The 17,824-nt window shown below is 52.7% G+C and overlaps 1 protein-coding gene across 1 annotated transcript in view; it reads left to right on the top strand.

Annotated features, from left to right (window-relative positions):
• Kcnb1 (potassium voltage-gated channel subfamily B member 1) overlaps window positions 1-17,824 on the top strand; it is an 84,488-nt gene that overhangs the window by 1,160 nt on the left and 65,504 nt on the right. The gene's annotated exons all lie outside the window — the stretch shown is intronic.

Below are 17,824 nucleotides of genomic sequence, written 5' to 3'. Positions count from 1 at the left end.
AAGCAAAGATAAGCCTAGAGAAAGAGGCAGGAGTGGATGCAACCACACAGGGTGGGCTGCTGGAGACCACACAGGGTGGGCTGCTGGAGACCACACAGGGTGGGCTGCTGGGCAAAGGTGGAAGCCTTGGGAGCTGGGGGTAAGGGCCTGGGCAGGTGCAATTCCTCCGAGTCAGGCTGGCACCCGGGAGTGTCTGGAGGGTGAAGACTGTCTCACATGGCCTGCGTGTTGGGTACCAGGAGTAAAGGACAGCGCAGTGTGTTCAGGGCTGCATGGGAGGTTGGGCAGGGGCCCAGAAAAGAGATGTGTGGGAATCCAGAGAGATCAAGTTTAGAAAGAGACAAGAACGTCTCTAAGAGTGGAGCCCAGGAAGCAGGAGCAGAGGCGAGGGACTGAGATTGCCTGTTCAGCCGGCCATAGTTCAGTAGCAAGGCCTGACTCTTGGCCAGCCTGACCTCTCAGTGTGGAGTCTTGGTGGCTTGGCTGGCCCCTCTGTAGGGACTCTGGGGTTATTTCCAGAGACTGCAGTAGACACAGCAAAGGATGTCTAGTGGGACGATAGGAAGAGCCTACAATCATTTTCTGTTGCCTCTGGGCTCTGAGGACATAGAGGCCCCTGGGCCTGGTCCTCCTCCTGGAAGACTCTGACCATAATCCTTCCCCAGTTTCCGTGTCCAGAAAGCCTCCCTCTAAGATGGAAGGTACTCACCCTTAGCCGGCTTAGGATCAACAGACTTATTTTGCTATTTCTAGGCCTGACACAAGTTCCCCCACTGTTGAGCCCATTGAGACCCAGGCAGGCCCCTCCTTCCTCACCTGCCCCGTCCTTAAGACGATAGATCCAGGGACAGGAAGTGGGGATTTGCCCTCCCCAAGAAGAAACAGGCAAAGGACCGTGTTTGAGTTGGCATCTGGCTGCAGGGCATAGGCAGGCGTCTTGCGGACGTCTTGCAGGAGGCAGTGTATGGGAATGAGCAGTTGCTCCTCTTTCTCCACTTAATCAGCTCACCCGGACAGCATTTTGACCTCACTGTGATCCTGGGCTGGGCTGTCAGCTCACATTCTGGCAGTTTTCTGCAGCCAGAGCTGAAATGGGAAGGCTCACTGGCTGTCAGTATAGAAATGTTGACAGCCACTGAGCAAATACAAAGACAGGGCTCAGAGAAGTGGAGCAATTTGCCTAAGGTCACAAAGCCCACATCTAGAAGTAGCCAGAAAGGTACACCCCAGTGAAGTTTGGAACACCCTGTTCTTTCTGTGGTGACTGGGGGCCACGGATGCCTCCCTAGCGCCTTCTCTCACTTTGCTTCCCACAGTCCCTTCCCCAGCAGCCCAAGGTGCAAGTCAGATTGCATTATTCATGTTTGAAACCCACAGAGGTTTCTATCACATTCAGCATGAACTCCACATGCCACCATGCATCTGAGGTCTCGACTCTGGCCTCAGAACTCTTGGGGCTCATCCCTTCTGCTCTCTTCTGGCTTGCGTGGTCCCAGTTCCACTGGCTTCCTTACTGTTCCCAAACAGTGATCTGTCCTACCCCAGAACCTTTGCACTTACTTTTCTGGCTGCTGACGATTGCCTTCCCCAGATCATTCCATGGGCCCCTTCTCTTCTTGTCCCCATTAGCTACAGTCCCTGCTCTACTGTTTCCCCCTGGAGACCTCCTTGATGCCTGTCACCTCCCCGTACCCTGTTACCTCATGCAGTATCTTTCCTGCATGAGCTTTAAACTGTTTGAAATCATATTTGGTCCACATGCTTCTGTTCTACACCCACAAGGATGTATCATACACACTGCTGTGTTCCTAGCATACATCATGGTGCCTGGTTTAGAGGGCTCCGAATAACTATATGTAGGATGGAGGGGTGTAGGGGGGTGTAGATGGATGTTTGGGTGAATGGATGGATGGATGGATGGATGGATGGATGGATGGATGGGTGGATGGGTAGATAGATTGGTAGATTGGTGGGTGGGTGGATGGATGGATTGGTAGACGGATGGATGGGTGGATGAGTGGATAATGGATGGACAGGTAGATGGATGGGTGGATGGATTGGTAGATGGGTAGATGGTGGATGGATGGGTGGGTGGGTGGGTGAGTAGATGATAGATGGATGGATGAATGGATTGGTAGATGAGTAGATGGTGGATGGATGGGTGGGTGGGTGGGTAGATGATGGATGGGTGGATGGATTTATGGATTGGTGGATGAATAGATTGGTGAATGGATAGGTGGGTAGATGGATGGGTGGATAGGTAGATGGATATATCAAGCAAGCAATCAGGCACTGACTATCTCAGGGTCCTGGGTCCTGTCAGCCACTCCTTTCTCACAGCCCTCCTGTGGCTCCTGAATCTTTGCTCTCTCTATCATACGCACCTGGCCCACCCCATCTGACAAGCTCCAAAGCCAAGCCTGTTAGCATGATGAGGCTTGGGGGAAGGGTTCTCAGAGAACACACAGGCTGAGGGCCACATGTGGAATCATTTCAAGGTGCTTGTGAGGTACAGAAATGACCACCTCTCACATATTCTGGAGAAAGGACTGACCAGGCTTGTAGGATCAGCCGACCCCTCTCTACTCTCCGGTGAAGCTGTTCTTTTCACCTCTCTCTCCCTGCCTCCCATCTGTAAAATGAAGATTGAAGGCCCCTTTGCAGTGACATTGTGTTTGTGGCAGCTTAGTGCTCAGCACTAGCGGGAGGGTACTGTTCCTATCAGTACTCAGTTGCTGTGTCCTTTCTCTGGGCAGGGTGGGCAGCAATCACTTTCCTCCCGATAGCATCCTGGGGAGCCTGAGCTGATATGGTGAATAATTGATGGGCTGTTCTGCCAAGTGAGGGACAAACCAGCGCGCTGGGGCCCTGGATACTCCATCGGGGAGAGGAGAGCAAAACCCATCAGGCTCTTGGGAGGTAGGGTCAGTCCTGTCAGGCAGGCAGCGCTGGCATGGCCTTCTCCAAGGCTCTGCTCTCTGGGAACACTCTCAGGCTTCTCTCAGTGGGGTGTGAGGAGAGCTAATATGTGAGGCTAGATTAAAACTCCAAGACAAATTGCCTGAGTGTTTACTGCGCTGGGCACAGATCAGTGGTCTCTGGAGCTGGTGTGATCCAGAAATTCCTTCTGCAGCCCTCCTGGGCAGTGGGGAGCCCATTAGGGCTTCTTTGAGTTGTTAAGTGACAAAGCAGGAAACTCAGAGCAGCTTCAACAAGGAGGAAGATGTGTCACGGCACATCTCCTCACATTCCAGGACAGCAGAGGTTTGGGTTGACCAGGATTCTAGATGTGTGTGTGTGTGTGTGTGTGTGTGTGTGTGTGTGTGCGCGCGCGCGTGTGTGTTTAATTACATTCATTTGTTTCTTTGTATGTGTGTGAGAGCCTGTATGGAGGTCAACTTGGGGGAATCAGATCTTTCCTTCCATCATGTGAATTAGGCTTGGTGAGAAGGGTCCTTACCTGCTGAGCCATCTTGCTGGTCCTAAGTGGTGTTGTTCTGAGCTGTGTGTATTTTGTTACATTTATTTATTATTTATTTATTTCATGTGTGTGCATGCAGTAGCACTGTTGTGGAGGTCAGAGGACCACCTGTGAGAGTTGGTTCCCTCCTACCATGTGGATCCTGGGAATCGAACTCAGGTCGTCAGGCTTGGCGGCACGCCGTCCTCCACTGTGCCATCTCGCCAGCCCAGGATTCAAGATTATCTCCATCTCTTTGCTTCTCTAGACCCTGAAAATGACTTGGTACTTAAGCTTGATGCCTTGTGACAGCAGGTGGCTGTCGGGTTCCAGCCCTCAAATGTAGACATAATGATGTCTACCCCTCCCCCCAAGAGGGGTAGTTCCTCCTGTGCTCCAAAATGTGCTCCATTTTGTTTTCCTGTAAGGACAACCTCTTCCAGGAGTACCCTAGCAGGTGTTTTTGATGGTGTTGGCCATCGATCACAGACTCATGCTTCAGTGGTGAGGGAATCTGGGAAAGCAAGTGGCTGGTGTTTTCAGGTGGTCGAGGGCACATGTTTGGTAAGTGAAAACAAGACCCTTATCAATGGAGGAAACAGGATCCATGGAGTGGTGTGCCTTCACCCGAGCCTCGGCTAAAAGGACCATGTGTTAAAGGAGAGGGAATGGTGGAGTCAAGTGTCTTAATTACTGTTCTGTTGCTGTGACAAAACACCATGACCAAGACTAATTTTAAAAGATAGCATTTAATTTGGGGCTTGCTTACAGTTTCAGAGGGTTAGTCCGTGACCATCATGGCAGGGAGCGTGGCAGCAGGCAGACATGACCCTGGAGCAATAGCTGGGATCTACAGGGCAGACTGGGCTTGGCATGGGCTTTGGAAACCTCTGAGCCCTCCCCCAATGACACACCTCCTCCAAGAAGGCCACACCTCCTAATCCTTCCCAAACATTTCCTCCAACTGGGGACCAAGTTTGAGCCTATCTGGACCGCTCTCATTCAAACCACATCAAGGTTTCGACCTGATTTTTCTCAAGCTTTGGTGGACCAGTTACACCATCTGAGTCGGTTTGTCCTCCCAGTGGGGACAGTGGCCACATTCACCCTCGGGGATATTCTAATGAGTCAGGGGATTTCAGATGGGAGAATGAAGCTTGAGACTAGAAATTATAAGGGTAAAGCTGGGAGCGATGGATGGCACATGCCTTAATCCCAGCACTTGGGAGGCAGAGCCAAGCAGATCTCTGTGAGTTTGAGGCCAGCCTGGGCTACAGAGTGAGATCCAGGACAGCCAGGGCTATACAAAGAAACTCTGTCATGAAAAACCAGAAGAAGAAGAAGGAGAAGGAGGAGGAGGAGGAGGAGGAGGAGGAGGAGAAAAAGAAGAAGAAGAAGAAGAAGAAGAAGAAGAAGAAGAAGAAGAAGAAGAAGAAGAAGAAGAAGACGACATTATAAGGGTAAAATTTGGAGGCCAGGAGATTGATTAATCAGTGAAATGCTTGCCTTGCCAGCATGAGGACCAGAGTTCAATCCCAGCACCAGTATAGAAAAGCCAGGCATGGTGGCACCTGGTTGTAATTCCTGTACCAGGGAAGTGGAGGCAGGAGGATCCCTCCTAATTGGCCAGCCGCAGGTCCTAGTGAGAGACCCTTTTACAAAAAACAAAGTAGTGAGTGACTGAGGAATGACACTCTGTCTTCTGTCCTCCACATGCCCCCACATTCACCTACACATCTATACACACATAACATAAGAAGGGTAAGTTTTATTATTATATTATATCAAAAGGGGGAGTGGCCATTAGCTGGGACAGAGGCTAGAATTTTGCCCCCACTGACTGCGGGGTGCAGTGCATGTGGGTTTCTTTCTCATCGTTTCTGAGGACTAAGCGTATGGGTGAATCCCTTTGCTCCTGCAAGTCCTGTGTAGGAAATGGGAATTAGGAGGAGGCCACCATGCAGGCCCAGGACATGATCAAGTAAAGAGTCTAGCCAGTTCCTGGCGTGAGGTGGCACTTGGCGAGTGGCCCACACCAGTTCCTGGCCTTCCCACAGAGTCCCCCTTCCTAGACACATGTCCTGTTGTGGTGTTGGATGTAGCTTGATGAGGTCATGGCTTTCCCCACCTGAGCTAGGGGGATCTGTGTGAGGAGCCACTAGGCATTCAGGGCCCCCTGTGCTCTGTGCTGCCCAGCTGAGCCAGGCAGGCATCTCAGAGGCCTGTTTGACTTACAGGGATCGCTTGCCTGTCAAGACCCAGAATCCCAGCTGGAGGTTCTGTTCCAGAACTGATTGTGATTCCTGCCTTCCCCTGGCTATGGCCTCTGGACCCTTCCTAGCCTTGTGTTCCTCTCTGTAAACGAGAGTGCTATAAACCTGCCCTTGCGGCCATATGAGGGTGAAATATGATCGTGTATGAAAAGCACTGAAGTCATGCTTGATGAATCCAGGCTCCTCGCTGGGGAAAGGAGACCCAGGGGCTGGAATGCTCCTTTGGCTAACCTAGTTACACCAAGATTGGGGCCATTCCTAGATCTTTGCTCTCTCATCTGTGATCCAGGATCTCTGGTCCCCACCCCAGAGGAGGGGTGGCAGAGCTGGAAATTGGCAGAAGGGCCCTTAGGAAGGCAGAGTGCTGTCCAAGGGACCATGGGAGTCGGGGAGAATTCTCATGCTTGGGCCCTTGCTCCAAACCCAGCTCAGTGACACCCCGCCTCCATACTCGGTAGCACTGTGGCCTAGATGGGAGCCTCTTTGCAGAGCTGGGCGGCCTTGTTCCTCACCCTCTTAACTTTGTGATTTGGGGCAAGGTTCCTTCAGGTGACAGCCACAGCTTTGGTTTCCTCATTGAATTGCCCCCAGAAATCAATGGTCACCCACATAAGGGGCACACAGGGAATCCCAGTGACTGGAGGGTTTAAGTTCTTAATGTCTCTCTTGATCCATCTGTGGAGTAAATAAACCCCTTTCAAAATGTATTTCTGAGCAAATACCACATGCTTGCTACAAGCTTTTTCTCCGGCCACTGGAGCCCAGGAAAGTTGGGGACCCAGCACCCCAGCAACAGCTATCCCCGGCCATTGACTGTGGGAGGAGCAGAATGATGGGTATTGCAGCTGCCTTGTTCCAGGCTGGCTCTCAGCTCCTCTTCAGGATGGAGCCAAGGCCTGAGTTTGCTTGCTAACCACTTTTCAGGAGGAGGTCACTTCCCATACCTCACCACATGTGTTTACGATTCAATTCTAGAAGAACTAACCAAAGATTGGTCCATAGGAGTCTGACTTGAGGTGTCCTATGGGCTAGAAGGGCATCTTACAGCAGACCCCCTGGCTGGAGTGGTCTCAACAGCACGGACCCCGGGTTGGCTGTGCCCACGCAGTTTGGCCAACGTTTCTTGGATTAAAATAGAAACAAGAGCAGCAATGGTGACAGTCACTGTCAGTGCCGAGCCAATGCAAAGGACATTAAATGGGGCTGGGAAGATGTCTCGGCGGGTGAGGTGCATGAAGATCCAAGTTCAAATCACTAGAACCCACGTGAAGCCAGGCCCAGACCGCACAATGTAACCCCACTGTTTCAAAGGCAGGATGGGATGGGGGACAGGAGGCTGGTGGGCAGTCAGCCTGGCGTATGTAGTGGTAAATAACAAAGAGATCTGATGTTAGACAAGGTGGAATGACACCCGAGGTCACCCTGAACCTGCACACACACTGCGGCACACATGTGCCCTGCACAAACACACACCAAGGGGACCCCAACAGCCACGTTGATCTGTTCTCCTCTTACAGTTGTGGAGACTGAGGTCCAGGGAGGGGAGTGGCTGGCCCAGGGCCACACAGGAATGGGAGGCTAGGACAGAGTCCACCCAGGACACTGACTGATGAGTCTGTCTTGAGCAGTGGGAGTAACCTTCAGAAGTGCCGATGAGTCCCAGGGATGCCCCACCCCAGAAGCCGCTTTTCTTACTGGGAAGTGCAGGGAGATAAGAGACAGGCCCAGTGTCTCCTGCCCGACTTGGGAGTAGTCCTGGCTCTGTCCTCACAGGGCACTTGATGGACCAGATGGTCCTGGAGACACAAGAGTGACATTTACTGTTATCTGTAAGATAATCTACACAGAGGGGTCCCTGTCTGCTTCCTAGGTGAGTGTTCTTGCTTTGGGTGTCTCTGGTAGACTGAGGTGTGATGAGGTAGGGCTTGTGACAGGAAGGCCACCCCAGTTCCAAGTTGGGAGAAGGGCAGGAGCCAGAATCCACAGATTAATGTCCAAGGTATGCCAATTCTCATGTTTTTCCATTGGTGACATAAATGAGATGTGATGTTGTCATATGAGACTCTCCTACAGACTAAGGTGTGTCCTGGGTTCAGTCCTACCCTCTGGACTCCTGGGTTGTGTGTGCCCCAGAAGCACCTCACCTTACTGGGATTGGGAAGTGACTGCATCCTGGGGTCACTGGAGCTCTGGTGACCAGGGTCCTTGATGGGAACATGCCCGGGTGATTTTTAAAATTTGCTGAAATTTTATTTTTAAAAATGAAATTTTGTAAAATCCACATAATGTAAGATTTTCCATCTTCGCCATTTTTAAGTGTGCAGTTTAATGCACTCTAGTTGTTATACAGTCAGCCTCAGGAAGGGTCGCTGCATCGAGCCACCGTCCCCACTAGACAGCTCCCACCCACACCCCTGGTCGCTCCATCACCGAAACCGAGCCACCATCCCCACTAGACAGCTCCCACACCCACCCCTGGCAACAACACTTGGACTTCCTGTCTCTGAATTTGAGTCTTACAGGAAGCTCCATACAGGAATCACACATCGCTTGTCCCTGGTGCCTGGATTCTTTTATGTGGCATAATGTCCTCAGGGTTTGTTTGCACTGTGGCATGTCATAATGTCTTCCGTTTTAAGACTGAATGCTGCTCCTTCATGTGGACATCCTATGTTCCATTTCTGGCTTCATCTGTTGAGGGACACTTGGGTGCCTCAACCCGTGGCTGCTGGGAATGTGAGGTACAAACAGCTGTGAATCTGACTTCCAATTCTTTCCAATCTGTACCCAGAAGTGAATCCATTATTGTTCATCTCCGCCCCCCCCTTCTCGTGTGTGTGTGTGTGTGTGTGTGTGTGTGTGTGTGTGTGTGTGCAGACATACTTGTGTATGTGAGTGTCTGGGTGTGTACATGTGACAGCACACATGTGATGGTCCTCTTATTCTCTGTCCCAGGCTAGCCAGCCTGGGCGCTTCAGGGAGCCTCCCATCTCTGCTTCCCAATCACTGGGATCATGGATGTGCCCTGATGCCCGGTTTTCACGTGGGTTCCAGCCATTGCTGTGTCATTTTCTCCATGGCATCATCTCCCTAGCTTCATGGTGACGTTTTTAAGAAGCTGTTTCTTCACCAGCTGTACCGTTAACTCGACATTCCACCAACAAAGCGAAAGGGTTCTAACTTCGTTACAACCGTGCCAGCGTCCCACCTTCCCCCCCCCCCCCCCCCCCCCGAGACAGGGTATCTCTGTGTAGTCCTGGCTGTCCTGGAACTAGAACTCACTCTGTTGCCCAGGCTGGCCTCAAACTCAGAGATCTGCCTGCCCCTGCCTCCCGAGTGCTGGGATTAAAGACATGCGCCACCATGACGATCCCACTTTAAAAAAACAAAACAACAACAACAGCAATAACAAAAACTAGTCTCAAACTAGACATCTTCCTGCCTCAGCCTCGCTAGTGCTGGGATTCCAGGTGTGCACCACTGCATCAGCTCTCTTTGTTTGTGTGCAGTAGCTGTCCAGATGAGCCCACCTACCCCTGTTGCCTTGTACCTCCCTAACAATGGAGAGACACTTTGCTCAGATAAAATTATTTTATTATTTATCTCATGAGCTTTATGTATCTGTGTATGTGGTGTGTGTGTGTGTGTGTGTGTGTGTGTGTGTGTGTGTGTGTGTGTGTGGTGTGTGTCATGGCCCTCGTGTGGTGACAGGACAACTTTCCTGAGTAGGAGCTCCTCCTCCACCAGGTAGGTTCCAGGGATCTGACTCAGGTCGTCAGGCTTGGCAGCGAATGCCTTTGCCCTCTGAGTCGACTCACCAGCACGCTTTGTTCAATTTTAAAATCTCATGGTTGAACTGTGAAAGTCCTTCAGTGTGTGGGGTGGAGGGGTGCACCTGTGTGTTTGGAGGTCAGAGGTCGGCCTTGAGCGTTGCTCCTCAGGAGTCATCTGCTGTGTTTTGTGAGGCAGGCTCTCACTAGGAGCTTCGCTATCTGTTTAGCTAGGCTGGCTAGCCAGAGAGCCAGAAGAATCCCCCTGTCTCCGACTCCTAGCGCCACCCCCAGCACCAGCACACCTGCTTTTTCCCGTGAGTTCTGGTGATTGGACTCGGGTCCTAACGCATGCACAGGGAGCGAGCCATCCTCAGCCTTTAAAGCCCTTTATATATTCAGGACATCCATTTTTTATCAGCTGCGTCGTTTGCAGCAGCCTTCCCCCGTCCCGTGGGTGTGTTCTCTCGGCTGGTGCTGACGTTTGCAGCCTAGCTCCTTTTAACTTCGATGAGGTCCAGTTTGTCTCCTTTTCGGGCAAGGTCTTCTGTTTCCCAGGTTGGCCTTGAACTCTCCATGCAGCTCAGGATGACCCTGAACTTCTGATCCTCCTGCCTCCAACTCCAAATGCTGTGCCTGGGATCAAACCCAGGACTTAGAGCATGCTAGGCAAGCATTCTGCCAACTGAGCCGCCTCCTCAGCCCACCCTTGTATTTGCTTCTGTTCCCTGTGCTTGGGTGTGGTCCGGCCCCAGGCTCTCTTCTCGGTCTTGTGGCTCGGGTCTCACATTTGGCCCTTTGCTGTGGTGTAGGTGGAGGAGTGAGTGGCATTCTTTCCTGTGGGTTTGCTGTTTCCCCACCCTGTTTCCCTGAGTGACTCTGAGTGGCAGGAAGTGCCATGCAGGTGCAGCGGGTGGCTTGGGAGGAGAGTGTTGATGCTCATGGGGCCCCACATTCTAGAAGCTCTAGAAGTGTCTAGTGGCCATCTGGGTCGGGGCAGCCGGTCATTGCTGTGGGATAATGGACATTTTCAGGCGCATCTCCCTCTTACATCTATGGAAGCTTGCTGGAAGAGGGGTTTATTTTGGTGGCAGTTGAAGCGGATGTGGCCATGATGATGGGGAAGACATGGCAGCAGGAACATGCGGCCTCTGGACATTTGTCCAGAATGTGGTCACTGCTCACCACCCACTGCTGGTCCTGTCCTTCCTCTCTTACCTGGAGTCCCTCCCCGCTGCTGCTCCCCCCATCCCAGTCCACACCTTACCTTGCTCTCCACACCCACCAGCTGGTTCCTTCGCTCAGAATCCCCCATGCAGGTTAGGCTGTAGCTGTCAGGAGAGAGCTGGCCAGCACGCAGGAAGCCCTGAGTTCTGTCAGCCATGCTGCGTAGACTGAGCCTGGTGGTGCCGATAACCCAGCACCCTGAAGCTGGGGCAGAAGGATCACAAGTTTGAGGCCACCCTCCACTACTCAGTGAGTCCAAGGCCAGCCTGGGCTACATGAGACTGTCTCAAAACAACAATAAATCTGACAGGGTCCCACTCCCCTCTCTATGCCCTGCACCCCCTTCCCTACCAGCCCCCCTCCCCCCACTTCTCAGTTCTCCTCATACCTCTCTTTCACACAAACCAGGCACTTTCCCACCCCAGGCCTTTGCACTAGCTCTTTATTTTGCTGGGGACAGTCCTCCTGGAGACAGCCACATGACACACACACACACACACACACACACACACACACTGTGTTCGGATGTCTGCTCAGATGCCAGCGGTTCGGGCAGTCTGTGTTTGGGGCCACTCTGCATTAGAGGCTGTCCCCAGTTCTGTCTGTGCTTCTCTCCTGCTGGCTTCATTCAAACACACACACACACACACACACACACACACACACACACACACACACTACCCCTGACTGTGTGTTCCTCCCTCATCCCACCCCCTTGGATGTGGTTTTAAAGGACAGGACTTTGTCTGGTTAGGTTAAGGCTGCCTGTTCAATGCTTGAAGCAGTGGCTGTCACAGAATAAAACATCAAGACCTGTTTGATGAATGAGTGAAGGAAGGAAGAAGGAAGGAAGAAGGAAGGAAGGAAGGAAGGAAGGAAGGAAGGAAGGAAAGAAGGAAAGAAGGAAGGGACTGTCACAGAGCTGGCTGAGAATTCCTACTAATTGGAAAAAAGGGAATTGTTGATGTATGGAGGACCGTCACTGTCATTACTGACACGTGGCTAGATGTGTGACCGTCAGCCACGCCTGCTGCCTTTCACTGAAGAGCCTGTCTGGAGCTTCACACACCCCAGCTCCTCGCCCCCAGCCTCACCCACACACCCCAGCTCTTCTCCCTCAGCCTTGCTTCTGTTTGGGGACTGTCTTGGGATGTGTGGCTGACTGCATGCCCAGAGTGCATCGCAGGGTTCTGAGTGCCCTGTGGAGAGTAAGCATCATCAAGACAAGGGTAAATCCTGCTCACAGGAAGTGACAGTGAGTTGTAAGAGGGTGGAGGCCAAACACTGACTGAGTGGTGGCTGGATCCTGGATCCAGAGTGTCTCTGAGACTGTGAGGCAGCTCCAGGGAGCCACTGCCCTGTGGGCACCGATATCCAGTCTGTCTGTGGGAGTCCTGGGCACTGCTCAGTGTTAGCCTGGGGTGGAGTGCCTCAGTTTCCCCCACTGCACAATGGAGGCAACTGCAGCTCTGACCTGTGAGGAAGCTGTAAGGGCAGTGATGGGCTGACTGTGATGAACCAAAGCCATAAACAGCCCCAGGCTGTTGCCATGGGGCCTGGTCATGCCCATTCAGTCAGGATTTATTGAGTTCTTGCTATGTGCCTAGCACTGTGCTGGGTGTCAGGGCCCTGCAGAGGGAAAAACAGAGAGGCTGGCCCCATAGCCCTGGCCTTCTGGAAGGAGGGAGAGTGAGACAAATACAGACACCGAAGGGGCCATGGCAACCGCAGAGGAATTGGGAGACAGTCAACAGATGGATGCTCACTAGACAGGTGATGTCAGTGAGGAGCGACCACGCCTCCAGTGAGCAATGCCATTGTGATCGTTGTTATTGTCTTTGTCTGTTCAGGACACATAAAAAATATTTCGGGATGGAATACATGCCCCCTTTCTGGCTTTTGGAGGCAAAGTCTCATGTAGCCCAGGCTGGCCTAAAACTCATGATATAGCTGAAGATGACTTTAAACTCCTGGTCTTCTGGTCTCCAGCTCCCGAGTGCTGCATGCCAGGCATGGTCACAGGCATGGTCACAGGCTTGGTCACAGGCATGGTCACAGGCATGATCACAGACATGGTCACAGGCTTGGTCACAGACATGTCACAGGCTTGGTCACAGGCATGGTCACAGGCATGGTCACAGGCTTGGTCACAGGCATGGTCACAGGCATGGTCACAGGCTTGGTCACAGACATGGTCACAGGCTTGGTCACAGGCATGGTCACAGGCATGATCACAGGCTTGGTCACAGGCATGGTCACAGGCTTGGTCACAGGCATGGTCACAGACATGGTCACAGGCATGATCACAGACATGGTCACAGGCTTGGTCACAGGCATGGTCACAGGCATGATCACAGACATGGTCACAGGCATGTCACAGGCATGGTCACAGGCATGATCACAGGCATGGTCACAGGCATGATCACAGACATGGTCACAGGCATGGTCACAGGCATGGTCACAGGCATGGTCACAGACATGGTCACAGGCATGGTCACAGACATGGTCACAGGCTTGGTCACAGGCATGGTCACAGGCTTGGTCACAGGCATGGTCACAGGCATGGTCACAGGCATGGTCACAGACATGGTCACAGGCATGGTCACAGACATGGTCACAGGCATGGTCACAGACATGGTCACAGACATGGTCACAGACATGGTCACAGGCATGGTCACAGGCTTGGTCACAGACATGGTCACAGGCATGTCACAGGCTTGGTCACAGACATGGTCACAGACATGGTCACAGGCATGGTCACAGGCATGGTCACAGGCATGGTCACAGACATGGTCACAGGCTTGCTCCAATGTGCCTAACTTTCACATCAGTCTTGATTGTTAGAATACTGTGAAGTGAGGGCTGTGGGGTAGGCAGAGAGAAGTGACCCTTTGCCTTCATTTACAAACGGGCCATCTTTGGACACTTGAGGTGTCCTACATCCCTACTGCTTCACTTTCCCTTGGCAATGGGATTGGCCTCCACTATAACTGGCCACTGCGGCCTGGCAGGCAGGAGCAGGCTTTTCGAGGACAAAGTTGACTGCCAGCTCCGTGCTGTCACTTACACCTGTGAGGTGTGAGTGACTCACAAAGCTTCTAAAAGTAGACAGTCATACTCAATAATAGCCGTCGGGGCCCAGCCCGGACTTGGCCAGGCTGGCCCTGCCCCTCGGAGCCTATGTAGACCTACTTGTGCACAGAGGTAGCTTGATTGGCAGAGTCACCCAAGAAGACAGTCCAAGGCAGTGGGGAGTGTAGCAGACCTCCCACCGCTGACCGGCACGCCGAAACCCTTGCATCTGCCTGAAATCTCTTACCTGTCCTCATGGTAAATGTGCCTCTTCGTCTTGGGGGATCTTTAAAGTACTGGCGGCAATTTGTCTTAGTCCCCCTCCCAGCCTGGGGATAGTCACTTCAGCTCCAGAGTTGCCAGTCCTCAAGTTAAGTGGGTGTGCATGTGCCCGGATGCCACCTAGTTGTGCAACAACCGTTTAGTGTGTGTTATCATATGCTGGGCATTGTGCCGGGTGCTGAGGAGGCAAGTGTTGGGACCCTTTGGTTACAGGTGACAGAAATGCATCTCAGAGTATCGCAAGCAAAACCATATCTAAACAGTTCTGAATTAGGTGAGGCTTCGGGTATGTCGGAATCTAGAGCTTACAGATGTCCTCAGGACTTGGTTTCCTTCATCTCTAGGCTCTGTTCTTACCTTAGCCTTCTCAGAGGGAAGCACCACCATGCCTTTGGCACTCCAGGTTTCTGTCCTGTGCACCATGTCAGCAAAAACTCAGAGCTGATTTTCATTGGCCCATATCTGAGCCAATCACTTAGCTGTGTCTGGGTCATCAATGGCTGGTGCTGACATGGCCTGAGAATGAGAAAGAAGGGTGTCCCCAAAGGAAACTGGAAACACTCTGACCAAGAGAAGAGGACCCGTGTAAGCTGGGAGGAGATGGAGGGTGTTCTTAGTCCCCGTGTGCGGTATGTGAAGTTATCTGACCCTTTCTCACGTTTCCCTTTCTCAGTCTGTTTTCCCAGCTGGGAAATGGGCATGGCAGCCCCCCGTGTTGGCAGTCAAGCGTCTCACTCATGGTGCCGCTCTGTGCCCAGCAAGGTGCAGAAGCAATGCTGGTGTCCCCAGCCCTGCCTAGCAGCACCAGTGACCTCATGCCCTGCTTTACCACCACACAGTGACCATGCAAGGAGTGGCAGGAGTGGGGAGGGAGAGGCCCCCCAGTCACCTCCATCCTTAGTGGGGACAGTAGCTTCTCAGCTCCACAAGGCTCTGAAAGCTTGTCTCATGGAAGGTCCCACCCCTGGAAGTGTTGAGCATTTGAGCTCTTGTTGGCATCAGGGTCAGGGGAATGCTTGTCACACTCTGGTGAGCCACATGAGTGAACAGCCCTGGGAATAGCAGGTAGGGGTTGGGAACCCCTAAATCCTGAGGTACCCATTGGTAAGGCCAGCTACACATTTATGAGGTGCAGCCAAGATGAAAATGGGGTATCTTTCTTCAAAATGTTGTCAGGTGGGGACAAAGAACAACTCAAAACATGCCTGACAGTGGCACACGCCTTTAATCCCAGCACTCCAGAGGCAGAGGCAGGTGGATCTCTGTGAGTTCAAGGCCAGCCTGGCCTACAGAGAGAGTTCCAGGACAGCCAGGGCTGTTACACAGAGAAACCCTGTCTCAAAAAAACCAAAACCAAAACCAAAAAAAAAAAAAGAAAAAGAAAAAAAAAAAAAAGAACTCTAAACCCAGGGCAGAGCCTTGGGCACCTGAATTTGTTTCAGGATGAGGGGTTTGTTTTTTTTTTTATTTTGTATGTGTTGGTGTGGTGTGGTCACACTTGGTGTATGCAGAGGCTCACATCACACCTGGCTTTTACGTGGGTTCTGGGGATTGAACTTGAGAACTCATGTTTGAACAGCAAGCACTTTACTAACAACCATCTCCCCAGTCCTAGAGTGGAGTTTTAGAAACACCAGGCCCTGAATGACTGGGTAGTCCCTCAGCTGCCTTCAAAGCCGGTGCCACCATGCAGAATGACCTAAGTCTCCTTGTCTGGGGGTGGGAAGGCTACCAGGGAGGGTGGCACCAACAGGAAGCAGCTGGAAGGAAGGACTGCAGGGGCGGGTCCCAGATCGCTGCCTGTCAGCCCACCCTCACCAGAGGTGGCTGTATTATTGCTCCTTATTGCTGTGTTCCAGGCAGACACTATACTGCTCAGCCACAGCCACAGCCTCAGCCAAAGCCACAGCCTCAACAGTTAGGGAGGGGCCTAAGGAGTCCCCCAACTCAAATGCCAACCTCACTATCTCACCTGAAACAGGCTGGTAGACACACCCAGAATGCTCCCTCTGACCACTCTGTGGCACAGCTACCTGACCTATGCCATGCTAACCATCCTTTATTTCTGGTGATGCTAAGGATGGAACCCAGGGCCTTGCACATGCTAAGCAAGTGTCCTACCTCTGAGCCACACCCCAGGCCCTCCCTAGGGGATTCTAGGAGAATATTCTATATACTACTGCTGCGCTATGGTGCAGCTTCTCATTGGTGGATTCTAGGTCAGGGCTCCACTGCTGACTACACCTCTAAGCCTTTCTGGGTTTTCTAGGCAAGTGTACTGATAAACCAGGGTCCTAGCCCCTTATTGCTGTGTTCTAGGCAGACACTATACTGCTCATCCACAGCCACAGCCTCAGCCTCAGCCACAGCCACAGCCTCAGCCTCAGCCACAGTCACAGCCACAGCCTCAGCCTCATCCTCAGTCACAGTCACATTCACAGCCTCAGCCTCAGTCTCAGACACAGCCACAGCCTCAGTCACAGCCACAGCCTCAGCCTCAGCCACAGCCACAGCCTCAGCTTCAGCCTCAGTCACAGCCTCAGCCACAGCCACAGTCTCAGCCACAGTCACAGTCACAGCCACAGCCTCAGCCACAGCCACAGCCTCAGCCTCAGCCACAGCCACAGCCACAGACTCAGCCACAGCCTCAGCCTCATCCACAGCCACAGCCTCAGCCACAGCCTCAGCCTCATCCACAGCCTCATCCACAGCCACAGCCTCAGCCACAGCCTCATCCACAGCCTCATCCACAGCCACAGCCTCAGCCTCAGCCTCAGCCTCATCCACAGCCTCAGCCACAGCCTCAGCCTCAGCCACAGCCTCAGCCTCAGCCTCATCCACAGCCTCAGCCACAGCCACAGCCTCAGCCACAGCCACAGCCACAGCCACAGCCACAGCCTCATCCTCAGTCACAGTCACAGCCTCAGCCACAGCCACAGCCTCAGCCACAGCCACAGCCTCAGCCTCAGTCACAGCCTCAGCCACAGCCTCAGCCTCAGTCACAGCTACAGCCACAGCCTCAGCCTTCTGCTCCATCTTTTTATTCTTGGCATCAACACAGCCCAAGGTGGCAAGGATTTACGAAATGAATGACTTCCACTCAGGTGGGCCTTGGCTTCCCAGACCAAGTCAGCTTCTACCTGGCAGACACCAACACCAGTCAGGGCAATTTATAGGTAAATCTTAAACCCATTAAGTAGTGACTTCTGAGACCTTCACCCTGCCTCTGACCAGATCCGAAAGCGAAGGGTAGAGCAGAGGCCAAAGCAGGCAAACCACGGATGTTGAGGCTGTCAGCTGAACTGGATCGAAGCTCAGTCCTTCATCTGTAACATGGGTGTAATGAAGTCCTCGGGGCTGTCAAGAGGCCAGAAGGAGATGAAGCGCAGGGCAGTGTGGCATGGCGCAGGGCAGTGTGGCATGCAGCAGTGTAAGCCATCGCTTCCTCTGTCTTCCTCCTCGTTCACCATCTGAGCACTTGAACTGTGGCAGCGGGTGACCTTGAACAACTACTTCCTCCTCCTCCTCCTCCTCCTCCTCCTCCTCCTCCTCCTCCTCCTCCTCCTCTTCTTTTTAGAGACAGGGTTTCTCTGTGTAGTTTTGGTGCCTGTTCTGGATCTTGCTTTGTAGACTAGGCTGGCCTCAAACTCACAGAGATCCGCCTGGCTCTGCCTCCAGAGTGCTGGGATTAAAGGCGTGTGCCACTGACGCCCGGCTGACCTTGAACTTCTGATCCCCCT

The sequence above is a fragment of the Peromyscus eremicus genome, chromosome 4, assembly GCF_949786415.1.
Source record: "Peromyscus eremicus chromosome 4, PerEre_H2_v1, whole genome shotgun sequence".
Lineage (NCBI taxonomy): Eukaryota > Metazoa > Chordata > Mammalia > Rodentia > Cricetidae > Peromyscus > Peromyscus eremicus.
Note: the sequence above shows the minus strand (reverse complement) of the source record. Positions and strands in the feature narration are given on the sequence as shown.